This window comes from Lonchura striata, chromosome 1A (genome assembly GCF_050655825.1).
Source record: "Lonchura striata isolate lonStrDom1 chromosome 1A, ASM5065582v1, whole genome shotgun sequence".
Lineage (NCBI taxonomy): Eukaryota > Metazoa > Chordata > Aves > Passeriformes > Estrildidae > Lonchura > Lonchura striata.
In genome coordinates, this window is record NC_140741.1 from 62,979,398 (window position 1) to 63,006,824 (window position 27,427).

At 42.3% G+C, this 27,427-nt stretch overlaps 1 long non-coding RNA gene across 1 annotated transcript; it reads left to right on the forward strand.

Moving 5' to 3' along the window:
- Positions 1–1,974: 1,974 nt before the first annotated feature.
- Positions 1,975–25,445, forward strand: LOC146763504 (uncharacterized). The gene is made up of 3 exons (XR_014951767.1): positions 1,975–2,153; positions 3,197–3,384; positions 3,941–25,445. It is a non-coding gene; the product is annotated as an uncharacterized LOC146763504 (long non-coding RNA).
- Positions 25,446–27,427: the final 1,982 nt, after the last annotated feature.

The following is a 27,427-nucleotide window of genomic DNA, read 5'->3' on the forward strand; positions in this document are numbered from 1 at the left end:
CTGGTTCAGTGAGAATGCAAGCTGCTTCTACAGACTTCTGGCTTCTTTATTCTTTCATTACGGCTCTATGTTCAAATACAGCAGTATTTCCTTTCCCAGCTCAGGCTATTAAATCTTCATAAATTTATATGTTCATCCATTCCTTGTTTTGGATTTCTTTAGCAGGGTGCAATATCTACTCCTGCAATGCAATTCTATGGAATCCAGGAGTTATTCTTCAAAGGATTTTATATTGTGTTTGAAAAAATCCCAAAACTATTAACATGTGAACTGCCTCAGAACCTTGTCTTGATTTATTGACTACATGATGGCAATAAAGTTGGTAAAGTTTATAAATAAAATAAAATAAAAACAAAACAAAAAATCTCTACTCTTTTATCTGAATCCACCTTGGAAGCAGAGTTAAGAATCATGGTTTTGGGGTTCATCTGATGCTTTGTTTTGTATCTTATAGCCACACTATAAATTATGTCCTCCAGTCACTTCTTGACTTGTTTAAAGACCAAAACACAAGGCATACACAGCTGCATATTTTAAAAAGGCACCTGAGATGGTTTTGTAAGTCCTCCTTGACTTGTTTTAAGAGGTTTGTGTAGTACAAGCTATTTTTAACTGTCTCTTGCTGTGTGAGGATGAACAGTGCAAGCAGAGTCTTCTCTGCAAGACCTGTGCCTGCTGCGTAGGTGCACCTGCTGGAGATGTCCTTTTGTCAGGCAGGCATGAGGGAGGCAGAGGTATTTTTAGTATTTCTACATATGTATTGTTCTCTTCTAATCCACGAAGGACAGCATTTTAGGACAAGGACTGTGTCATCTAAGGAGTCACAACAGTTGCCTGTAGGACAGTTTGTTGTTTCCAGCCAGCACATGGCTTGCCATCAGTTCTCAGCAGCTCAGACTTCAGCTATTAGTGAACCATTTGCCCCAGTGTTTCACCAGAAATGATGCTAACACACATATCCCCCCACTGTCATTTCACATGACTCTGTTCAGTTTTAGGGCCAGGGACTCAGTCTTCCTGTTAGAGGTATCACCAAAGTGATATTTTTGTTCTGCTTCCCTTATGTTTCTTCCAGCTTGGGGCAGGAATCACCCCACAGCTGCAACAGTTGTTCACCACAATCTCTTTTTTTTAGCCCTTCCCAGGATGCAGACCAGGTTTGCTTATTTGCACTTTGGTGCTGTTCTCTAAGCTCTCTTCCCAGGCCAGCTCAGGGTGTGGAGAAGGAGTACATCCCTTACAGCTTTCCCATCATCTTTCCCTCTGCAGCCAGGTTGAAGCTGGCCTGACAGTGCACACAAGGTCCAGAGGAGGGTTTCCTCACTGGCCCAATGCCCAGTAGCTGCCTTAAACCAGGTATCCCTTCATCCATAAGCTATTATTCCTCCAGTCCCTGTCTCCTCCAGATATTTTGAGTCAGCCGATGAGTTCCCTCCAGGGGATGCTAAATCTCCTTGGGTGTTTTGGGTTTGTTTTTCTTTGTTGTTTTGATTTGTTGTTTGTTGGGGGTTTGTGTGTGTGTGTTTTGTTTGTTGTATTTTGGTTTGGTTTTGGTTTTGGTTTTCTACTTCTCAGCCTATATTATTGTGGGTTGAAAATTATGATCTTTTACCGCACCTTCTGCCCTGCCTGGTTGGATTTCTTTCCATTTGCTCTTTTGGTGGCCAGGTTCTAATCCGGGGCTTATAAATTCCTTCTCCTCTCCTCTCCTCTCCTCTCCTCTCCTCTCCTCTCCTCTCCTCTCCTCTCCTCTCCTCTCCTCTCCTCTCCTCTCCTCTCCTCTCCTCTCCTCTCCTCTCCTCTCCTCTCCTCTCCTCTCCTCTCCTCTCCTCTCCTCTCCTCTCCTCTCCTCTCCTCTCCTCTCCTCTCCTCTCCTCTCCTCTCCTCTCCTCTCCTCTCCTCTCCTCTCCTCTCCTCTCCTCTCCTCTCCTCTCCTCTCCTCTCCTCTCCTCTCCTCTCCTCTCCTCTCCTCTCCTCTCCTCTCCTCTCCTCTCCTCTCCTCTCCTCTCCTCTCCTCTCCTCTCCTCTCCTCTCCTCCCTGATTTATGCCATTCTTGAAGACAATGAGTTTGTCTGCAAAGAAGATTCCGAGAATTCTACACAGCTTATATCAGAATGTGATTTTAAAAATGACTGCCTTTCCTTGGCACCAGGTAATATTTTGTGGGACTGAGCTTTCAAATGCAGAGCTTGGAAGGATGAAATATAGCACTAACCTTTAAGGCTTCTCCAGAAACTCAAAACATGGCACTGATCAAATGTCAAGAGCACTGCTCTTAGGTATTTTATCTCAGTTATATTAACTGAAAACCCAAGCACTTTGCTATGTGTGCTACAATCGATGATGTATCACTGGATTAAATCATTATGTAATGACTATTACTTATGCATTATTCTCTAGCTTTTCCATATGCATGTGCATTTATTTGAAAACATAATGAGGGATATGTGCATGCCTGTAGTATATGGCTTTGGACTCAGCTATTTCAGTGTGCATGAACAAAAAAGTAGCAAAATTTGATTTTAAAGTATTTTGAAATATTTCTCTTCTGAGAATTAGAAATCAGGGGCCACATTCAGGCCCCTGCTTCATGAAGCCCTCAAAACCAGGGTCAGAAGCCTGGTACTCCTTTGGTACTGAGCTATACTGAGTTTTGTAAGGTCAGGGAAGAGATTGTATGACACATTTCTACTCCAGGAAAAATGACCTTGATCAGAAGGTGTCTGATTTCCTGAATGTTTATATCAAGTATGAATACATAATCAGGTTACCAGCCCCTGTATGGTCCTAGACTGTCAGATTATGTGTGTATATGGTGATCTTAAGCCTGTGCAATTCCTTTGGCTTTAAGAGGCTACGTAGGTGTATGAAGTAAAACAATCCTGTGTTTATAGTCTTCAAGGCAGTTTTGCAGGGCCTTTGTTCCAAAGCTGGCTTAATGCAAGTGAGTCCTTGAGCCCTCATGGAAATTGGATCTTGAACTGCTTCTGCATGTACACACTTTCATACAATTTTTGCTACTGCTGTAGGTAAAAGCTCTATTCATGCTGGGGGAAAGATTCCACATGGGACAGTGACAGGGATGGAAAAAAGTGCTCATAACCATCTTCAGAGTAACATCAGTTGAAAATTAAGTATTTTCTAAATGGGTTTGCTGTTGAAATCTGTGCAAAACTGTATTTTGTACAACTACAGCATCCAATGGTCAACCCGGACTGCCATGCAGCCATCATGAGGTACTTGCCACCCTACTCTTTTGGTCTCATAATTGGATTTTGCAGACTCAAACAGCCACATCCAGCAGCTCAAACTACAAGTAGCACTGGCTGTAACCTTTCTGCATCATTGAAGGTTTGGGTGATCTCCTTAGGACCAAAATGATGGTAAGACTTTATCAGAAGTGAGCTGAGTTTATACTAATCATGAAGGATTTCCCAAGAGAGCTTACATAATCAACTGAATTTCAGTGCATGTGCTTTTATAGGCATCCTGATAGTCCTTTAAAGGTCATCAGTTCAATACTAGCAATTGTGTGTAAATAACTTGATGGTTAAATTGCTACATCACAGCTTTCAAGAAAACTATCCAGCTGACAGGTCAGCAGAGGAAAGGAAATTTAGAAGAAGTTCCCTACTACATTGACATTAACAAAAAATTCACATATTCACCCTGTAACAACACCAGCTCCTCTCATAGGAGTTGCTTCTCCCAGGAGCACAGAGACAAAGAAAGTAAATATCTGTATTGCATAGAGGAAACACAGCAGAGTTGTGTGTCTCTAAGTACATGTGTGTGCATGTGAATACATTGCATGGGTACAAAAGTGTATAATGCATATGTAAATGTAACAGTCTTGGAAACACTGGAATCCATCAAACACTCTAGTAGAGCCTTACCACATGTCATTTCTGCCTGTGATAATCTTTATGTATTACCTAGGTTGTTTACCCAACTGCTGCTAGAATAAGTTATCCAGTTCCTCAGACTAGGAATGAAATCCTGCTCTACTCCTTCAGAGCAAGAGGTGCCTATGACTTTGCAGTTCCTGAAGCACAACTGGATTTGACAGTAGCAAAAAGCAGTGCTCCTAAAATATTCATGTCAACATTTTGCTTAAAACATTTGAGGTCAGTCAAACTTCTAAAAATAAAAGCAAAACAAAATCCCAAAAGAAAGTGTGGTTTTCTGTTGTACTTTATGACTGTGTTTTTTCCGCTTTCTAACTAGGGAAGAAATACTAAATATCTGTAAATACCAAGATTAAAACTCTCCTGTAGTCCCCAAGGTTCTGCTTCCATTTTTATAAATTGATCTGATCACAGTGTATTGTTTGAAAACCATTCTTGAGATTCATCTTGATCAGTTATGGCTTTTTCTGTGTTTCATGTTGGTCAAATTCTGCTCAGAATGTAATGTACACACCCCTTTCAAATTAATTTTACAGTAGGTTTGGGGAAAGTTTACCTGAGACAATGTTCCCTGCAACTTTCCCTTTGCCACATGAACAGGGACATTTCTCATGCTGGTTAAACCAACTGGTGGAGATGAGCTTGTAACACATAAACTGTGACAGCCAGTATTTGGTTTCCTGGTGGAAACATTTCACATGGAAAACTGGCAATGCTTTGGCATATTTTTAGGAAGAGGATGGAGAAGGGATGGAAGTGAACAGAAGAAAAATTTTTATTACTGCTGTCATTAAATATGTGCGTCCAGTTTCATGTAATCATGTCATTTTTTATTGTCCTCAACTGGGCTTTCTGTCTGACAGATTATGGAGATTAAAAATACATCTGTTGGTCTACAGTGACTGTATTGATACCCACTATCCATCAGTCTCAGACCAGATGTTGGTGAAACATTCTGCTCTACAGAACAGACACCAAAGAATTTGCTCACTTTGTGTTTACCTCTCTTAAATACAGATGTAGAATGAAGGCCCTTGATCACCAAACACAGGTTCTTGTACTCTGGTTGCTGCAAAAGCAGCTTTGTGTCCTTTCTCAGCAGATGTGCTGTTAACATGCAGTAAGCCTCGATGAGATGATGGACAGGGAAACAATATGAAATAAAGGTGATTTTCCACATACACCCAGTAAGATAGCTCAGAAGAGGTCAGAAATGAATTTCAGTTTCTGTTTTTCACCTGACAAGACAAGTGCTGACTTCCATAATACATTAATGCTTCACATTTCCAAGGACACCGAGTCTGAGAACTCTTCAAAATTTACTGTTTTTACTGCTGACTATAGGCATAAACAGTAACCCAGAAGCAGCTGATACACTTCAAAGTCACACTGTTTATGTGCAGTAATGCATCTTGTACCCACATCCAAGACATTCCCATGAAACACTGTCTCATAGCATACATTCCTATTCAGGAGATCTGCAGCAGCAATTCCCTCAAAGTGATCCACTGACTTGGGAGCAAAAATTGAACAGAAACATCTTGTTTCCTGGGGATGGAAATAAGGAAAAACCCATTGTAATAGCTGCAGGCTGTGGAGCCCATTGTTGTGATCCCACATCTCTTCAGTGACCTGTCTGCAATGAGCACTGCTTAGAGCTTTCAAAGCACGGGAAAATAAAATTATAAAAGCTGAACCCTCTTATGCAAAACCAACTTTTTTTCAGAGAATCCCATGAATTACATTTTATGCATTTTTCTCTGAAACTTTTACAAGGAGTTCTCCTGAAAGAAGAATTCTCATATGCCAACCCTTGAATTTCTGCTCCATGTCTTGTCAGCTAAAAAGTTATTCTAAAACACATTTCAGCAATTATTCTAGAACAATTATTTTATATATTTTATAATTTTATTTAAACAGTTCTTTTTATCCTTCATCCCATCTTGCTAGGGAGCACTTTTTTTTCTGACTCAAACTGACCTCAAGGCAGGGTTCCTATTGTTGTTGAAACTCATCCTTCCTCTCTTGCTTGAGGGTTCTATTTCCTGCACTTTAACAACCCATAACAGGTTATTTTCCTCTTAGACTCTTATCCCACATTGCTCCTCATTATGATTTCAGTAAATATTTTTTCACAACATATGTGGGGGCCCAGGAAGTTGCTACTATCCTCCACTGATCTTGTAAAGGAATGTCATGACCAGGAAGCCAAAGGCAGAGCAGTGAAACAACCCAGCTCCTCCATCTTCTATCTACCAAAAATCAGACTTGGTTTCCAGCAGGAGCATCCCTCATTCTGTACATGTCACAAAATTTCAGACAGTTTCAGGTACCCCTATACCAGTGTGCCAAAATTTCTTCCAAGAATGAGGCAGGCAATCTAAGAGCATCAATCAGATATGATCACATTACAGAAGTTTATTACAGTGAAACCACACATAGTCAGAAATAACTCCAGGCCTTTGCAAACATGGTCTGCAGGCAGAGCAGTCCCCAGCAGAAGATGGCACTGGGATGAGACCCATGGCTTATGCCACAGCCTCCTTCCACTCCAGCCTCTGTGACTAAGGGCCAGGGAATGTGAAATTTAATCTTGAGCCTGAGGAAATCTGGCTGTCTTTAAAGAGTCCTAGACCTCACCTCACAATCAGCAGCATATAACCTGCAGGGAATACAGTATGTAATACAAGTGATGCAGAGAAATAAGGGAGCACTGAGAGGGCAGCATTATGGGAATTTACCTCCCACCTTTTCTGGGAAACCAGCAGGACTGGCTGCCTTTCTGAGGTGCCTGTACACCGGCACACACAGCATGGGGAGCACACAGGAGGAATAACACAGGAGGATTTGTGAGACATGGTGACAGCTCACCACCTGAAGTGCTGCCATGGATGGATATTGGCTCTCCAGGAAGGACAGGCTGGAAAAGCAGGGAGGGGTCTTGCCCTTCATGGGAAAGAGCAGGGACACTGAATAGAGCTGTGTCTGGGGTGTACAATGAGCCAGCTGAGAGTTTATGGGTGAGGATTAGAGGGCTGACCAATGTGAGCAATGCTGTGATTGGTGTCTGCCAGGTCAGGAAGAGTGTTTGCCACAAGTCTCTGGTGCCTGTGGTTCTTGATGGCAAATCTCATCAGTAAAGAACAAGGCAAAGTGGACATTGTTTTTCTTGATGCTACCAAGGTTTTAGATGCTGTCTCCCAAAGCTCTTCTAGACAAACCAGTGAAGTATGGACAGATAAATGCACAGTGAGGTGTGGATCAGTGGCACAAAGTCCCATCTTAGGCTATTCACTAGCTGATTACCCCAGAGGTCAATTCTGCCAAATATCTTCATTAATGCCCTGGATGTTGGGAAAGAGTGCACTGTCAGCAGTCTGGGAAAAGTGGATGATGCTCCAGGACATTTTGCTGATATTCAGAGGTGACATTCTCCCCCCTCAGCCCCCTGAATTATCAGGCTAGCCCAGAGATCCGAGGCTTTGAGGGGAGGAATATCAGGAGAAGGCAAAGATTTCCAAAAGAGGCTCTTACCCCGATATATGTTGGTTCAGCTCTCTTTATTCTGTGATGTCCATGTGGAGAGTGGGGCAAAAGAGGACGAACAGGAAATGTCAGGGGTCTATATAGACTTTGGACAGGGGGAGCTTCTCTGGCTCTCTGCCAACGCCGTTGGGGCAGGAAGGAGGGGTCCAGGGTTATCTTGATCAGAGTCACAGGGTCCCGGGGAAGGGGAAATAGAGTGCCCATGAGCTCACTGTAACACAGAGGGACCTGCATAGGCTGGAGAAATAGGTGGACAGGAACTTCATGAGACACCAAGTCCATCACCACAGCAGGAGTATCTTTAGGCAGCAGAGCAGGCTGAGGATCAACTGTCTGGAAGGTATCTTTACAGAAAAGGACTTGGGGATGCCAGCTGGAGCTGAACAGGAGGGCTGAACCAACTTATCTCAGAGGCACCTTCAAACCTCATCCATACTGTGACTCTGCGCTCCTATGACATCTCTTGTAGGTGCCTGCTCTAATCCTCAGCTCCCAGCTAGGGAACAGCTGAAGAGGAGCCTGTCCCCTCATCAGTTAACCTGAGCCCTGTCCCCTCATCAGTTAACCTGAGCCAGTGGCAGCACTCACATGAACACACCCAGAGGGTGGCCGAGCACCTCACTGCACAAGTTCTGCTGCCCCTGCTCTGGGACATGAGTTCCACAGTGCCACAGCAGTAACTCTCTGAATCACTCCAAAACAGGAACTCAAGAGTACCTCAGAGCACTCTGATTTTGGACTGAAGCAAGGAGAATAGCTTAATACATTGATAGAATGAGGAAAAAAAAGACTTTATCCTTTTAGCCAAGCTCTCTTTCAGCTGTTGAGATAAGATGGACTAATTCCAGAAGAACTGTGAGTTTTATTTTATTAGTGGTAAAATCTAAGCTGTTGTTAGAAACATCAGGGGGATTTAATAGGCTTAACAGTGGCTCCTAAATTCCTCAGGAGGCCTGTGAATTTGGAGTTCAGATCTATGAGCTAGGAAGTGCTTGGCACCTTATCAGCAGTGAGCTCAGCAGCCTTTGGAGAATGAAAATCACCTTTTTGTTCAACTTCTCATGGTAGCTTGCCAACCTTCTTGTTACTTGCTAAGCCAGCTGTCTCTAGAAAATATGGTCTCTGGTCTAAACCACAGGATTCAAAACACAGCTTAATAAGTAAGCAGCAAGGCGAGGGGAATTATGTCATATCATAACATCTCCTCAGCAGGCAGAGGCAGTTCAACTCCTTGACTGCACAATATCCTAACTACTCACTGGGGCTTGCTCAGTGCTGCCATTCCCTTGCAGGCACAGAGTCTTCCCTCTCTGTGAAGTTGTCTGACTTCTGGAAAGCACTGGGCAGGCAGGGACACAAAGTGATAGTATGGGGCAATGGCCTGGAGAGGAAGACAACATGAGTAGGCAGATGAGCAGCTGGCAAACAATTCCAGAGCTGTGAAAGTTCCTTGGCAGACTTCTCTGAATGGTTGAAGTATTTCCCCGAAGACAGCCTCATCATGACCTTGATGGTTCTGCTCACATGGCTGAAGTGTGCTTAAGCTGCTCTTCTGATAGGGTCATTTTAATAAATACAAATAGTCCATCTGCACAAGTACAATTACTACCATTTAAAGAGACACAGAATAAAATGGTTTTGCACCAGTTACTAGGAACATTGAATTACAATAGTAACTATCATTAGTTTCTTTCCTTCCCTTGAAAAAAATCCCAAATGTATATGTATTCTACTGTCATTCAAGCCCATAGCTGGAGAAGCTGTACTACAATCAGAGCTGCCAAAGCCATGGTCAAGGCCCAGATAGAGATTCTTATGACACACACCGCAAGGGATGGGAGAAAAAACAAATACAAGGGCAAAAGAAGGGATGTTCCCAAACACTTTGATTGCAATAGAACATTAAATATTTTGCAGTCACCTTGACCAATTGTGGAGTGCTCTCCATTAAACATTCACCATTTGCTATCCCATCGATCACACCAAGTGAATCAGTCAATAGCTGTGATGAACGTAAGATTTATGTCTGGAAGCACTGATTTTTTTTTCAAACAAAACTGTCTATCTCTAGAGGAAACACTCTAAAAGATAGTCCTCACTCACAGATACAGGCAAAACATGTGCAAGAAACCAGGACTTGGCTGTTTCTCCCATCTTAGGAGTCTGGGTGATTTGAGATGCTTCACTCTTAATTTCAAGTACCAATGTGAGTTTGCTTGTTCTGCAGCTAAGAGTGTATTATTGGTGGTGTCATTTCCCTCGAATAGCCCTTTTGGCTGAAATGCAGTTTATGTTCCCTTCAGCATGACAAATAACACACTTCATCTCCCTCTGGAGCCTGGGATAGCTGAGATGAGACTGGCACTGCAATATAAAGAGAGATATTCTCAAAAGAGAGGCAAAATCATTTGAACCAAGTGGAATAATCACTGGCACTTCTAGCTACAGACAGTCCTCAGTTTTCAAGCTGTATTCAATGTAAAACAGCTTTCCCTCATCACATCCATACAGTACCTAGCACAATTGCATCCTAAACTCAACTGTGGGTTTTTGGTACTGCAGTAAAACAGACATTGAGCTTACAAAAAAATACACAATCAGTCACATGTGCTCTTGTATGAGTTGTTCATGCCCTCAGCATAATTTAAATACAGGTGTGGGTCTGTGTATGACTTCAGCTTTGGTCATTAAAAAATAACACTGCCCAGAAGAAAACTTTTCTCAACTAATCCTGCATTTCACAGCCAGACAAGTTGGGGGCTCTTTTAAAAAGATATAACACACAGGTGGTCTGCCATTTGCTGTGGGTACATAAAAAGAGTATAACACAGATAGCAAAGGAGAAATGGATGGCTCTGGCAGATGGCATCATGCTCAGGGTTAGCCAAATCCCCTCTCAGGCACTGGAGCCCAGATGGCCAAGCAGAAACACTTTCTGCCACAAACCTTTTGTGTGCCTTTGAGACATCTCTGTGCTGGGAGGGGAAATATGTCAATTCACAATCTTGCTGTGATAAAACAAAACTTGATGCATTTTGGGAAATACGTTCATTCATGGGCCCCCCTTGGCCCCAAGGCTTTCCTTCCCTCATCTGAGCCTCTGACTGGTTGGAGAACTAATCACAGCTTCTCTACACTCTAAAAGGTGGCTGCCACTAATTTTGAAAGCTGGGTTTGCAAAATGAGGCAAAAAGACCCTCTTGGCAGGCTTCCATCCATGTACCTCTAAAATCAGTAAGGTCTTTCTGAGAAGTTGGGAGAGCAAGGACTGGGTGCATGTGGCTGCTAAAGGAACTCAGCAAGGGTGATGACACTGGTGGAAGTGCTTTGCAAAATGCTCAACAGTTCCCATTTGTTTTGACATTGCTCTTTAGTTTATGCCGTTTCAAAAAAGCTGCTTTGCTCAAACCCAGTGGAGGTCTGAAGCATATGGTTAAACAATGGATTCCCACCACTTCTCTCACAAATTACTCCACAGGACATCCAAAGTGTCAAGACCTTGCAACTGACTCCTGCCTGCTCCTTTTCATGCTCAGCACAAGTTGCCAAACACTTGTCTCTGCAAGCTTGAAGGCACTCTGGGAAATCCCAGCTGGGGGCCATTGCACAGGCACAGTGACCTTCCAATTCTATGTATCCTCCTCCAGGGCACTGGTGTCATGCCGTGGCACACACACTGACCACGATTAGCCCAATAGTGAAATAAGGCTTGGGTGGTCTCTAGTGAAGGCTACAGACCCCACTCTTGCCAAGGTATCCCCAGGCTGCCACTGCCTGGCACATTCAGTAAATGCTCAACACATATAGAGACAGTGCATAGGGACTGGATGAGGGGAGGAGGAAGATGAGGAAAAGTCAAAAATGGGAGACAGCAGTGGGCAGGACAGGGAGGGGAGAAGTAGGGCTTGACTCAGAGATAAGGAGCCAAGCACCATACAGCTTTGTTGGGGGATGAAATAGTAATTACCTTTGATCTACCCTCTTCTTTTGCCTTTCCTGAAACCTGACACTGCCTCATACCATCCTGTCCTGCTCCATACTCCTTTACAGACACCTTCAATACCTTGCACAATCTAGTCCCTTGCACGGGTTTCTCTTTCTCCTTCCTCCCTCCCAGCCACTGGAGTCTGTGGCTGCTCTGTCCCATCTGAAGGAGCAAGTCTGTGCAGTCACTTGAGCTGGGATACTGCCACCATCATGCCCACATGTTCTCTTATGATTCCCTAAATTCCTGTAAGAAGTCCAGCTCAGGGCAATTCTGCCTTTATTGAGAAAGCATTCAGCTCCAGCACATCCTTCCTCTTCCTCCCTGGAAAACCATTCCTAACATAAATCATTTTCCCTCTGCACACATTTATGCCAGGAAAGCTCTGCCATCCCTGCTGTGGTTTAGGGGCAGTGATGGTGCTCCAAAGGCAGCTTTCCCCTGCCTGTCAGTCCAGCTGGGCAGCAGGGGCCACGCTGCAGCCAGCACAGCAGAGCACAGAGGGGGCAGCCCACCCCACGGCACCCCACCACTCACCACCTCCTTTCAAACCAGAGCAGCCTTCTCCATGCAACACCTGGGGCTTTAGTCTAAAGCCCAGAGAAAAATGGAGCCAGAACTGAGGCCTGAGCACCAGCAACTAAATCATCAGGAAGACCCCTGCATGGGAGAGCTCTGGACAGGCTGTAATGTGCCCAGCAAAGCACGGGCTGGCAGGAGCCTGGGTCCTTGCAGGTTGTTTGGGTGCAGCCTCTGATTTGGCAAGTGGGGAGTTTGGCTGTATGGACATGCCAGGAGGGCTCCAGGCCAGAGAACAGTGGTTTTCCTACTAGCATAAATGTAGCCTCAGCATTAGAAAAGTGTTAAGTATTGTCTACAGACTCTCAGAAACAAGAAACACAAAAGAATATCTTCAGTAAAGTGCAATGGATATGGTATGACTGTTGCTCTAATTCTTAAGATTTTTTAAAGCTTTCTAAGTTTACATTCTGTTAAAAAACTTTCCCACAACATATTGTTTTACATTCCTTTATGGGAGTAAAGAAACTTGATGTATTAGTAGTTTATCCAATGTCTTTGGAGAGGTGGCCCATTCACTCTCCAGTCCAATGTCACCTTTGGAAAAGTATAAAAGTTAGAGTCAGAAAATAAACTTTCTTCTTTACCTTGCAAATAGCAGGTTACTCGCATCGTGCTTTCTTGTGTCCTATAGCGACAGTATGACCTTATTCTTTGCAACTTTATTGCAGGATTGAGTCAAGGCAGTCTAAATACCCTCCCAAAACCTCAACAATTAATTTTGCATACCCAGGTTTTATGTTCAGGATTGCTTTGAGACAAGTACCTTCATTCCCATAGAAGAGAATCTTGCATAGCTGCAAGGCAGTGACTTTCCTCACATCATCTGTCAAACCTCTGCTGCTGCTCCTCCTTCTGCCATCTCTGCCTCTGCACCTTCTCCCAGCTACCACACAGCCCAGATCTGACTGGCAGACTCTGGCAGATTGTAATAGATTCTGAGTGTGACATGTCAAGATTATATGTAACTTTAGGGTTCAGATCACTGAAACAGTAGAATGCTGAATGAGAAGTTCATCTTTGAGAAGGTGTACTTTTAAAGGGATGTGCTCTTGGGATGTGAAGTAAAACCCAACTGGATTCCTGCTGATGTGCTGAGCTCAGTATGAGGGGATTTATTGAATATCAGAAGGCACTCAGAAACTCCATGCAGCTAAACCCAGTGCTTGTGATTGAAACTGATCCCTGACAAGGAACTGGGATTATATCAAGATTAAATCAACTTTTTTTCCCATATCACATGGAGACAAATAATCATTCTCACTTAAAAGTTGTCTGCCTACAGTGCAGGAAAAAAATCTAAAATTGGACTACTGGGGGGAAAATCCCTCTTAGCATTATATTTATTCTGCAATAACAAGCATGTCATACCCTCTTTGAACACAGCTCACTGTGTCTGAGTAGGGTTGCACATTAAAGAACACTCTTTTACACTCCAGATTCCTCCTCCCTTCCCAGTTGGAATATGCATCATCCTGGCTTGGTGAAGGACACCAGGAATGACAATGTGGGAAAGGCTGTGCTGGCTGGGAGACCTGTGGGCACGTGGTCCACGCAGCCAGGGCAGGCTCTAGCCAGCCAGAAGCACATGTGGAGATGGCAGCTCACATCCCTCTGTTTCCCAGCTGGTGGCAGGAGCAGTATCAGCCAGCAGACAGATTCTGGGAGAGGCAGGGAACAAGCCTGGAGCTTGCTTTTGTGCAAGGATATGTTTTAAGAAGAGATGCCCCATTTTATGTTCAAATCACCTAAGTGAGCAGGTGGAGCACAAACCTCAACAGGGTGTTGAGAAACCATGAGTTGTTGTAAAGGAAAAGTATGAAGTGTCTCTTGGTGAATTCAAACAATATTTAATTTATTCCTATCTTAGGGACTCAAGGCCCAAAAACTTGTGTGTAACCCTTATGGACTCTTAACTCTGACTGTGATTTCCCAGGGCTCCAGGAGAGGACACAGCTTGTGGTCAGTCTAACCAGCAGCCACTGAGTTCATGTGGTTCCCAGGTGCTTCCATGATCCTGCCTCCTACCAGGACAGGTCAGCCCATGCTGAGCTCCATGGTGCCCCTTCCCACTGACCACAAGCCCAATACAGCACCGCCACCAAGTTTCTGTGTGGCTGCAGCATGGGCTGGCTCCAACTCCTGTTTACTTGTAGGAGAGAGGGTGTTACTATTTAAAAAATAAGAAATTGGTTTCTTCCATGCCATTTCATTGTTCCTGCTCCTGATTCAGTTCCACGGGCTTGTCACCCCTCAGCAGGCATGGCTGTGTGACAGAAACAAAGTCTCTTTGTTTGCTGTGGGTCCCTGAGCCCTTCTGGGACCCATCTTCCACTGGACTGTCTCTAATGCTTTTTCCTGCTGTAAGCTTTGAGGTGGTTCTATTTCATCCTGCTTCTTCAGGGAGTTATCCTGCATAAAAATGCTGTAGCTCTTTCCCTGACAGGTCCTTAAGACATGTTATAACTATTTTTCATATAGATGCAAAGAGGCTGGCAGCATTATATTCAGATGGAGCCATTTATCACTGGAGGTTAGCAAGGCCGAACATAATTTAATAGCATGACAAAATTCTTGTTCTGTTTTTGCTGGAACACCAAAGCTGTGAGTGAGAACATTTCAGGCCTGAGATCCAGACCTTGTCACTTCTGAGTAATGATGGGCATAGCTCTGGGGGCATTGCTAGAAGGGAAGACTGACATATGGTGCCAGCCTGACAATTCTGGGGGTAGCTGTTATTTTCTGAAACTTTAGCATTTATTTTATTTTATGCTGATCAGGAAAGCTCTGAGCTGAGAGCAGATGGTACTGATTTGCTCAGGGTTATTGCTGGTTGAAACAAAACAGTGCTGCACTCCATTCTCCCAGCCAGCTATTAAACTGGATATCATTTATCCATCAGTATTTCACAGGAGTTCATTGGGAGTGAAGCCACACTCAGCTGGGCACTATTCACTTACACACAGAGGGTGTTACGGACCTTCGCTCCTAGAAACTCAAACCAGAAGTGAAAACCCCACTGATGCCCTGACCTCAGGCTTTTACCAAATACTTCTCTTACTGTTTCACACCCCTTTTCTCAGTACTATGGTTTCCTCTTTCTCCCTGCCTAACTCGAGGAGACCAGATGAGGTATTGCAGCAGCTGCTGACCCACTGGCTAGCAGGACAACCCTTCAGGGCACCTCTGAGCTGCTGCAGCTCTACTGTTGGGGTTGCTGGGAGTGGCTGTACTTCTCTTTTCTGTACTAAAACATGCCCTGTCACATTATCATCCAATTCAGCCCTCCTGCATCAATTTGAGAGCTGTTTATTTAGTAAAACATAGGCTAAACTTGCTGTGGATACCGTCATGGAGTTCATCCCTTGGGCAGTCTTTTCTTCCTTATTGCAGGAAAGGGAGACTGCACAAGGCAGTGTGGTAACAGAAACACCTCCCTGAAGCAATATTGGCAGGTCCACTGTCTTTCTCAAGGTCTGTATTTAAACTATTGATTCTGAACACTACAGTCTAGCAGAGTTTGGAGGACCTCTGCAGCTCAGTGTACCATGTGGCAGGTCTGGGGCAGGCCTGCACAATTCTTAGGGATGGAGCAAAACAGCACTTTGGAAAGATAAAGTGTCTCTAGGAACATGGAGAGCAGAAGAAACAGAGTCACGAGGCAATAATCATTTACCTTTGCAAAAGAAATTAGCAGACTGTGATATCCAGAGGCTTTGCAAGGCCACTTTGCTTTCCCTTTCAGCTTTGGCTGATTTTGCATACAAACAGTGAAATCTACTAATACTTAGATGAAGAAAAGCCTAAAGTTAATGTAACAGTTGCCATAATAATTTACACCTAATTACAACTCATTACAAGGCTGTCTGGCTACAAATGTGACAGAGGCTAGTTATTCCCCTAAAATAGTAGAACTGATTCATAGGTTTGGATAAATAAAACATAATAGCTAACATTGATTTATTTCTTTGGAAAATATTGCAATATTTCAGGGGAAGTTGTATGATCCAGAATGAATTGGAAGTGTGCTCAATTTGAAAAAAATATTTCAATTAGTAATTCAAGAACAGAGATTTCCAAATCCTACAACCAGGACAACATCTTGAAGTGGCAGGAGTAAGTTCTAAGTGTGAAACTCAAGTCTGTCCCATAGCTATAAGTGTGGCAGAGGTGGGTATCAGGGCTCTGCCCCTCTGCACACCCTGTACACTGAATTAATGAATTCCCTGGGTGTTCCAGGAACATCCCAGCTTGTCATCAGCACAGATGAGATAGCAAAGCTGGTTTGAGACAAGAGATTTCCTTGAAAACAGGTCTGAACTCCTCAACACATCTTTATAATTAAGTAATCAACACTCAGGACTTCTCCAGATAGGAATTTTTGACAGTTCTACATATTCCCCCAGGTAGCTCCTGCTGCAGCTCATCTCCTTTTTATATCTAAATGTGTAAGTGATGATTAACATCCCGGGTGGATTGTCCCTGGCATTCTCATGCGATTCTGCTGCTTTAGTGGTTGCAGAAGTGATCAGGTTGTACATAGATATGGCATTCTCAAATAGTCAGTACAAACTGTTCCTGCAGATGCAAAAAATACTCATGTAGGACAGTGTTTTGTACACAGTTAAGATATTTAAACCAGTTTTGTATGTAGTTGTCACAGACAAAACAGTCCAGAATTGGGATATTTTACTTAAATCATTCCCAGACCACACAAGCTTCTGATACTTGATTTGGATATTAAGAGAAAAAGGAGCACAAACATCTAGACACTTAATATGAAACTCCACCCTTCCTCCTTCCCAGTTTCACCTTCTTCATATTTTCTGCAGTCACAATTGTTCCATCAAAAGTCCATGCAATGGGATGGGTGGTGTGAGAGGGTGGAAGCAGAGCATGTGACAGCCCACATTTCTGTTTCTGCTGTGCTGCCCTTGTCATTCCTGACACCCTGAGCAATTCCACCCCACTGCACGCCATGGCCTTTGTTGCTCTCCCCCCATGGCCCTGCTCTGGCACAGCTCACTCACGGGTGTGTTTGCTCACCCTATGGTTTCCTTCAGGGCAGGCTGGAATAATTTTTGGCAGGCAGCAAGGCATGGGCTCACCCCAGAGAAGCCAACACTGCAAATTGGTGACACATGAAGCCTGGTGACACCTGCCCAGTGCAGCAGTACGGTGGCAAGGATGGATGGTCACCAGGACAGTGGCACGACTCGTACAGCCACTTCTGTGGGGGACTCCTGTTGGCACAGGACTGCAAGTTTTACTTTAAACAAGCTTTCTCTCAATGAGTATCTCTGCAACATTGGCCTGCATGAGAAAAGGTTACTAAAATACCTTTATAGCTCTCCATCCGAAAGGTGCACAGCTCAGCAGCACAGAACATGCCCAAAAGCATGGACATGAGGGTTAACTGCCCAGCAGCAGCAGGCTCACTTCACTTAGAAACTGTAGCAAGCATCTTCAAAAGTAGAGGCAAATATAATCAGAGATCATTTTCTTGTTTATTCTGACAAATGAAGGGGATCTAAAAAGAGGCTGTGTGTCTGTCCATCTCTCAGGGAGCATTGCAAAGGAGGAAACCTGCCAGCTTGCTGCCTGTGGAGGAGCATTCTTACTTTAAGATGAGTTTCAGTGCTGCAGTGCTGGTGTGGCTGTGTGTGTGTGTGTGTGTGTGTGTGTAACAGGGAATCTGCCAGAATTGCAAATGGATATCAAAGCCCTGCCCACAGTCAGACTGATGTAGCTGCAACTCTCTTTAAACAGAAATCTGGGACCACCGAAGCCTACATAAAGTTTCTCAAGCAACTTCTCTGTGTAGAGACACTCTGAGCTGGGACAGCAATCTCCTTGTATCATGTAAGAGCTGTCAAGGCCTGCACCAGCTGTGTCCATTTTGGGTGAGGATTAAGAGAGGTTTAAGTGAGTAAGGACAGCCTGCAAAACTGGGATATTTGAGTGTATTCCATCCTTCTTCCTTCTGGTGGCTGACTTGAGAGTTCTCACGCCTAATTTTTTTTCACACTAATGCAAATGTATATGAAGGCACAATGATTGCTATAATTAAATCATTTCACTCATTTATTCATCTAAATAATTTCTGACAACTTTTTTTGCATTTCTCTAAATTTATAAAGAATTATGTCAACCCTGGTAGCAGTTATAAAGCCCTCAAATACCTTCAGATATTGCTGTCCAGAGCAAGTGCACTGCGAAATCAAAACATTTTTTTCAGAATATGCTTTTAAATGAAGAAAATCATGGCAGCTTCTCAGGGAATACTGTTTACAGTAGCCAGGCACTTGTTTTAATGCTGATCCATAATCCTACTTTGAGTAAATCAAAAGTGGAAATAAACTGGTACTATTACACAATTGCTAAGGCAGTAAGTTCTGCTGTCAGCAGATGTGATGGCCAAAGATCCCCTTAATCACACACATAGGATATCTGAGTGATACATCCCTGGAAAAAGAATAAATATCAATGTGAAAGTGAAACATTGGCAAACATTTCATGTTAAACGGAAGTTATATACTGTGCCAGAGGGTTTGAGTCATAGATACATTTTACTGTAATATTAGATGCTGAAGACTGTGAAAATGTCATCATTAGCACAAGTTGTGCCCCCTCATCAGGCAGAAATAAAATAGAGAGGTCAGTTAACTTGCCACATACTGCATTCTTTTTTACTATTATGGCAATAGTAGCTCCACTGAATTCCTATGTGTAATTTATTTCAGGCACAGAGAGGTGAATCAATATATGTTTATTTTTTAAAAACTGCATTTAAAATATATTTTATACATATAGTATATGTATTTCATCACTCGAGATAGTTACAAACTTCTACAATCACACCACAAAGATTTTTCATAGGGACTCACAGATTACTGGTGTTTACCCCAGGGTAACTACTATCACACCATGTGTGTCAGATACTTTAGATTGAGATACAGGCTGATATATTTGTCTGTCAGATACATTAAATTGAGATACAGTCTGCCAAGTGATGAATGTCTGTTTTTTCAAATTCCTTTAAAGATGCTCAGCTTTTAACCATCCCTCTCAAACACCAGATGAAAGCAGAATTCAGACATTTAACAGCTAAGTTTTGCTGCACAACTTGTCCCAAGGCCAGGGTAGTGGAGATTCCTTGAGGACATCTGACAACTGGCTGGCAGGAGTTTTGGCACACAATAAATACCTGCCATATATCCAACTATTTTGGGAGTAGTTGTATAAAATCTAATCTGATTCAGCATTCCTGTGCAAAAGTTGATAGATAAAATGGCACAAGGATCATTTTAAATAGACACTGTCTTCTTCATTCCCTGTGCACTCCCTTTTTTTCTTATTTTCCTTAAACCTTCTTTTGGCTTTAAAGTCCCCAATCACATCTTCATTGCACATAATTATTTATATAAAACCTGGAAACTGAAGGGTTGTTTAGTTTCACTGTATGCCTACAGACTAGGCTAAAGTCCATGTGAATTATTATATTCTTCTGGAAAGCCTTGGAAGCAGCAAAGGGCAATGTGTTAGTGCAACTTGTGAGGGGCTGCAGCTGTCTGTTTAATCTGTCTGAGACTGCATTTTCCTGGAGTGAGTTAAGAAGCTGTGAGCTGTGGACTGCTACCTGACAAGGCTGTCATACCACATCTTCAGGGGACCTGAACCTCTGCATTCACAGAGGAAGCAAAGCATTGTCATGGCTGCACGCAAGAAATATCCTGCTATAAAAGAACAATTAGCACTAGTGCAGATGGAGCCTTATCTCCATCATTCCCAATGAATCTTTATGAGATTGAGTGTCCAACCTTGTGTAAATACTTCTCTGTTTAGTACCTGAGGAGTAGAAGGAGTCCAGATTGATTGTATTCCTGTTACAAGGCACGTGCTGAAAAAGATCTGGTGCAGATTTTACTTATTGTCTTATGAGGAGTAGGTTCAGGAGGATCAAGGAGCTGCTGCTCATGGTCCATTTAGAGAGGCTGAGATTCTATTCCCTGGAGAAGAGAAGAGTATAAATGATCCATGGCAGAAGAGCAAAAAGTAAGGGGCTCAAATTAAAATTTAAAAAGGTGTATCAGTCTGAACATTGATAAAATTTCTTCACCATGAAGAAATTCTCAACAATCAAGCATTAGAACAGATTGTCCAGAGAAGTTGTGGAGCCTCTGTCCTCTGAGGATTTCAAGACCCAACTGGATACAGCCCTGAGGGACACAGTCTGATCCCATAGATGACTCTGAGTCCTCCTGAGGTCCCTTCTAACCTGAATTATTCTACAATTATAAAAATTTTGTGGAGTTCTCATTGCTGTTGCAGTTTGTTCCTCATTCGCCGTGGACCTGGTGACACCGCTTGGATTCTGTGTTTTGGTAGGGATGGGAAAAGTAAGTCGTAATGGCTTTTAGTGGAAGTTATCTCCAGCACACACTGCTCTCATGATGACTTAAAACTGTCTGTGCATGCTATAACTCATTCATGTGTAGAATTAAGAGGGTCCTATCTTGCTTTGTTTTACCTATTTCTTCCAGCCTTTCTCCCTTTTTTCAGCATACCCTTAGAAAGGTTCTGCTGATGAGTGCTTGGACTCTTGAGAATGACAATGTGACCTGGAAAGGTTAGTGAAAGACAGAGAAGGGACACTATATCCCAGAAGGCTCTAGAAAAGGAAAAAGAGCACGTGGAAGACAGTGCTGTATTGTTTTTTCCCATGTACAGAGAATAAATGCAGTGGCAATAACACTGACAGTAACAATATGATGCCAAGCACACCAGGGACAGGAAATGAAAGCGGGTGCTGTTCAGAGCAAGCTCTTTTCTGCAGAACTGAAACCATAATCTACACAACACAATTATTGCAACATGGTCTTAACCAGAATGACTGATGTGATGTAGCTGGTTTCTCTGCAGGAGTCTTCTCCAGCTGATGTCAAACAAGGGAAACACCACTTTAAACAAATCTAGCCCACTCCACTGCCTGTAATTGCCCTACAGCAGGAACAGTGGCTGGGACAGCTTTGGGAAATGCTTACATTCACAGTGTTGCACTCATGCCCCTTCTCCCTTCTCTTAGAGTTGAAGCAACTACACAAGGCAAAATAATCACCACTGTTAGGCTTCTGGGTGGCCAAGGACCATGGCATGAGGGCAGGGTGCTGGTGGCAGGAAGAAATAAGTTTCCTGATTCCATTGGATGGACTTCACCTAAAGCACAGTTCTTGACCTTGGATGGGAACACCAAGCCTTAGTCCAAGGTTCCCTCTACCATGACAAGCCTTGCATGTAGGTCAGACTACCTGTGGCACCATCATGAACTCGTGATCAAATCTTTTATCTAGATTATTTGAAGTGAGATAATTTCTGACAAGTCCTTAGCCATAGACTTAGTATCCCATATCTTGAACAAACATGCTGCTAACAAGCACCCCCTTCAAGCACTACTGCAGCAAAACCTGACCCTCTTTCAGCACAGCCTCACATAAACCATGTCAATTCTAAATCCCGTATCTTCCTCCTGTAGGAGGATGAAGTCTGGGACATCTCTTTTCGAAAATAAGGAAGAACAAAAAGTAATCCCCTAAACTTAAACTAGATAAAGAACAGGAATAAGGATAGCAAAAACACCCTGGAAGAATAATAGAAAATAGTAGCAAAATGCAGGACCCATGGCAATGGGCCCTGGAGGAAACTTGCTGACTGGGGGCCTTGTCTGAGCTATGACACAGGTCAGGGAGAAACACGAAGTGGAGGGGTCTCAGAATGAGGAACACACAGCAACAAAAAATAGTAACTCTTCCAGATGACTACATGGACGTGAACATTCAAGGGTTAAACAAAATTAAAGGCTATAAACTGCTCTGAATCAGAGCCTTGGACAAAGCTGTTGACTAAAAAAACCACAGAGGACATTTAAAAAATGGTTACAAATTTGTACGCTTTGACTTCCCAATTTTTTAAATTAAAATAATGTTACCTACTCAATATATTTTATATTCTTCATTCCTTCAGTGTTCAAAGAGCTCTAAGATCTTAGGAGGGTAGGCAGATACAGAAGTACAAAACATATTCTTTTTGATTACCATCTTATTGATCAAAATTTCTCATATGCTTGGAAATTGTGCCTGAATTGATTTTTCAAAGCCATACAGCAGTGTTTGACTACATGTGGAAAATAATCTGAAGACCTTTGTTCCAATTATGATAAAGAGATGGGAAATTTATTCAGAATGCTGGATTAAAATGGTTACTTTTTAAAAAATCCCCAAACTGTAAGGCTTGGTAAGATAGTAAAAACACAATAAAAAACCCTTACAGAGTAGAAATTCTTTTCATCTCAATTCCCTCTGGAATTCTGATCTGGATACAATAGGAGATATTAAAATGTAAAATTTCAGTTCTAGGAATAATAACCTATTTTAAAACTCTGTGTGAAGTACATAAAAAGGCATTTACCAAGGAATCTATCTATGTAATCAGTCTTCATTAAAGAAAAATGTTTTCAAAACCTTACTACATTTATGCCTTTAGCAAAACCTTCCAACAATTTTGTGATGTCCCACCCTTAAGAGGAAGGGAGTACCCAAGATCCATAAATGGTTGACAGGAACAACAAAAGTTAAAGGGTCTGCAAAAACTCAAAAAGTTCTATTAGTAAATTACAAATTTTGCATGGAAATTGCTATGTTAGCCCCCGGCCTCTTACATAAGTTTACATATGGTTTAAGTGACCTGAGATCCAACAGGAAATGGTTGGAAAATAAATCAACTCAGGATTTGCAAGACCTCAGCTCACCTTTTCCCCTTCCTGGTGCACCAGCTAAAAATAATATTATGTTTTTAGAGACTATCATTCTTTCAAGGAATATCCTCTGATTCCCCAGTCTGAATCTGGAGCCATACCACCTCCGGACTGCATCTGGAGCTCTCAGAGTGATGTGGATATATGGAACTTCATAGGTGTTCTCCTTGCCCTAACCTTGCCTTGCACGTCATATTGGGAAGCTGATGTGATAGAAGAGATGCTGAATGGGGTAACACAGCCAGGACACCACTGTGCCACGGTGTGCCTCAACACATAAATTAGGACACAGTTCCTCTGTGGGTTTCCTGATCTAGTGGAACCCCATAAAACCTGCCTGTAGCCGTGACTCACAGGAAGGGCACAGAAGATGACTCCAGCCCCGTTTGCACAAACAAGGATGTCTGACTATTTCTTCTACATATACATCCCTGCTGTTGTCTTCAGGAAAATTTCAGTCTTTCATTTCTCTCCCACTCTTTTCCATTGCTCCATGCTAGTTAGTTGACCCTCATTGTCCTCTGAATATTTCCCTTTGTGAGGAAAAGGTTTGGCTCGTCAGTATTTCAGTATCAAATAGAACACTGTTGCTTTAACTATACACTCAGACATTTCCCCCTCAAATTTCCAGTGTTGGATTTCCAGTCTCTCTGTAAAAAAGACTTTTGGGAGTAGTAAATATTGCACAATATTTATCAGTTATTATTTTTTAAATTTCAAAAGTCTTCTACATTTAAATATTTTAATTGGTATAAAATAGCAGTTCTTTGTGACATTATAGGTTAGGTGACTGGATAATACATCGACACTAATAAAGGGACACAGAAACAAATCCTCTTAACAGGAATATGCATTAATTTTCACTACTATGATCTGTTTATATAGAGAGGAAACATTACTATGTAAAATATTGGAGAAGGTATCTCCTCCAATATACAGGAAAAATAAATCAGATAATGTCTGATTCCCCAGCAAGAAGAAAGAAACTCCTGCCAGCAGCAGTAAAATAGATGCATTAAACAGAAAGACAAAATGAATGGAAAATTAAAATGTAAGGAAGGCCCTGGTTCAATATAGTAAAATAAACAAGAGCTATGGAAAGTTCATGTTTTATCTGACACTAAGGATTTGACACAACCTATTTATCTCAATGAGTTCACTGGCCCACAGATTTCCCCAAATATTTGTGGAATGACTATTAATTGCTACCTGATAAGATAAATACCAGCTTTTTTTTTTCCTTGAAGATTATCTCATATTCCTGTTTAAGAAGTAATACTTAGCTATGACTATTGTTTTATCCCAGTTTTAGTGCTGTTATGACACAAATATTATACATTTAAAAATAAGCCATCTAAAAATCTCACTTCTGTTTCCCCTAGCTTTGAGATCTCAGCATAAAATTTCAGAGAGAGAAATATAAAAGATACCCTGCTAACAATCCAGAGAAAGCACAAGCTAAAAGCAGCTGTGAGTTTCAGGGGTGTGTCCCAATACTTGGTTCATTTCTCGAGTATGCTGAGAAATGAGAAGAGAATCCTGAAGAAATGAGACTACAGGCAGGAACTGAAGTCAGAGAGCTTGGTAAATCAGTGAGGGAAAGAGGAAACACTGTGGGCAGGGGCCATGCTGTAATTCAGTTCATTTGCAACTTATCATATCAGCAAATTCTCCAAATGTCACCAAAGTGAAAGGGCAAAGCCAGACCCTACAAGTATCTGTCAGGTAGGTGCAATCCAAATCAAATAGCTCAAACTGGGATGCCAGGTTGATTCCTGATGCAGCACAAGCTGTCACATAGAATGCTGCCCTCTCTCTCCTAATAGGCACAGGCATCTCTTCTTTCTACTCTTCAACCTCATAATTTAAGATAATGTGGGTTTTTTTTAAATTTATGCATCAGTCTTGTCTGTATTGAAATTGAGGTATAAATTTCATCTCTGTCTCATCCTGCCACAGTAGGCTCCAATCTACGGTTTCCATTTCATGTTTAATTAGAAAGAATTAAATAAAAATTAGGACAAATTTGAGTAAAGTTGTAGTTTTTCATGGGCCTTGGGTCTTTAAAGAGACAAGAGCAGTTGTTGGTTGTACTAAACTGTTTATTGCATGAATACATCAGTCTCGAAGGCAAGGAGTTCAGAGTATTAAATTCTGTACTTAAAGCTTTCTGGCACAAAGTCCCGAGCAGAAGTAGCAGCACCAGCAGTATCTTCCACACCTTTTTATTCTTCTTTCCTCTTCTTCTTTTCTGCATCCCAATTCAGAGATTTTATTCATAAATCAGCCAGTCACCTGAAAACATGATTCTAAAGCATTCTTCCTAAACCTATCCTGGCTTGATTCTAATGTGCAAAAGTAATGTCAGTTCTTACAGAAAATCTACACATCTAATTTTATCTATTTACACAAGTGGTTCTACCTGCTCTATCTAGAAATGCAAGCAGTGTTCTGCTATGTTTTTGTTATGTCTGGAGCTAATTTTGTGAAAGGCAATGCTAAAGTGAGAAACATGTTCACTCTCCTGAGAAAATGTTAAAAGTTTAATAAAGGACAATAGGAGACAAGGACCATAATGCAAAGGTTATTACAGCTGGGTGCATCTTGGCACTCAGCCAAGAGCACACTGTTACCTTTGGAGATACCCCTTAAATATCTTTTGCCTTACATCAGCCTGTTGCATATTCATAGAGCTTTATGCATAATAAACTTTTCCCCAAACTAGTTTACAAGTTCCAAAAATTGTTTAGCATGGCTCCTCCTTGGATCTACCTTTTTAGGGCGTGCCTATTCCTTGGTTGTGGTTTTAGTCCATTCTTATCACCTCCAGTTTTTGGACCTTGGTCCACACTGTCTTCAGACAGTGAGTGCTGATAGTTGGCATATCTGTACAGGTGTCCTCATCCTATGTTCACTGGATGTTATCCCATCCAAGCAGGCATTTTAACACAAGCATACTTATATCAGCTATTTCACTACTACATCTAAGCTTAATCAACAACAGAAATAAAAACTATATTTTTATAACAAAGTTACTTTAACACTACACATATAAAATCCATTTTAATATTTGCAAAAGCCAATATTATAATGTGTATCTATAACACTACTGGCCTTTAAACTAGGTTTTAGGGCCTTTTACTAGCTAACACAGTCTCTTAAGGCACTTAAGATATATTTCTACTTACTTAAAACTAAAACTTACACTTCTATTTCATATCTGTGTGGCTTAATATATTTAATCTTCTCTAGAGGTTCCAATTCAAACCCTGCATTCCTTTCTCTCTCTGAGGGACTCAGAGAAGTTTCTATTCCATGCATTCCAACATAAAGTCGAATTTAAGGGAAAGAAAAAGAGCTAAATCCAAAAGTGCCATTCCTAGAAAACTGTATTGTTGCAGAGGATAGATAGATATGATTGTTCTCGTAGCTAGTCAAACACTGTATCGCATTTCAGGCGCCAGTTTGTTTAGCCAGTTTGTTTAGCCCCAGAATTTAATGGAAAGAAAAAGAGCTAAATCCAAAAGTGCCATTCCTAGAAAACTGTACAGCATTTCAGGTGCCAGTTAGTTCAGCCCAGGAGCCCTCGATGCCTCTCCGTTTGTTTCGGTGTGGGCCGCAGCCCGGCCGCTCCAGCGCCTGCCTCCCCTCAGCCCGTTCCTTTGCTTACACCCAGAGCACTTTCCTAGGCCACGCTCCTTGCACACTAATGGGATTAAGCTCTTCACAAAATGCAGCTGCAATCTTTCCCCCTGCGGACAGTGGGAGCAGAAAATTGCCCACGTGTGTGAGCAGCAGCCCCAGAGCAAAGGGCGGTGAGGGGCTCCAGCCCTGCTGCCAGCCCGCTGCCCGTGCTCTGCGGGGAGCGTGAGGGTGGGGGGGTCTGCAAGGGGGCCGAGAAGAAACCTACACCCCATACACCGTAAGGATTGCAGGGCAGTGCTCTAGGAGACTGCCCGCTGCTCCAGTGACTCTGCTTTTCCTGTAAATCAGTCCACAGAGATCTTGGGAGCCACAGCGACCTGCGCAGTGCAAATATTGTGTAAGGCCACTTTACAAAAACCCAGCAACATTTTTTCAGAGATTAATTTTGTTTGAGACATTAAAGAGAAAGACTCCAGCTCTGAAAATGAGTTTACTTAGACACAACTTCGTCATTTTTGCAATTACTCACCAAACACACCAATTTTAATCCTGCTCAATTCAACAGACAGCTAACATCCTAAATTTAAGCACCCAAGGCAGTTTTTGCCTGTTATCAGCTTAAGCTAATATTCTAAAGACAAACCTTTTCCCTTCATTTTTACCTTAAGGAGCTATAAGGAACTATATATATATATATATATATATATATATATATATATATATATATATATATATATATATAAACCTATAGATTTCCTTGAGGATGTCCCTGTTTTTAAAAGTGCTCTGCTAGACAACTGTGTTTCACCCTCTGCACAGAAGGAGCCCAAGGAGTGGCTCGGTCCAGCAGCAATTTGCACACCCCAGCTCTGAAGGAGCAGAAATGATCATGCATCTGTGTGCTGGGACTCCTCACCTGCAGCTGGGATGACTTAGCAGAACAGCACTGCATC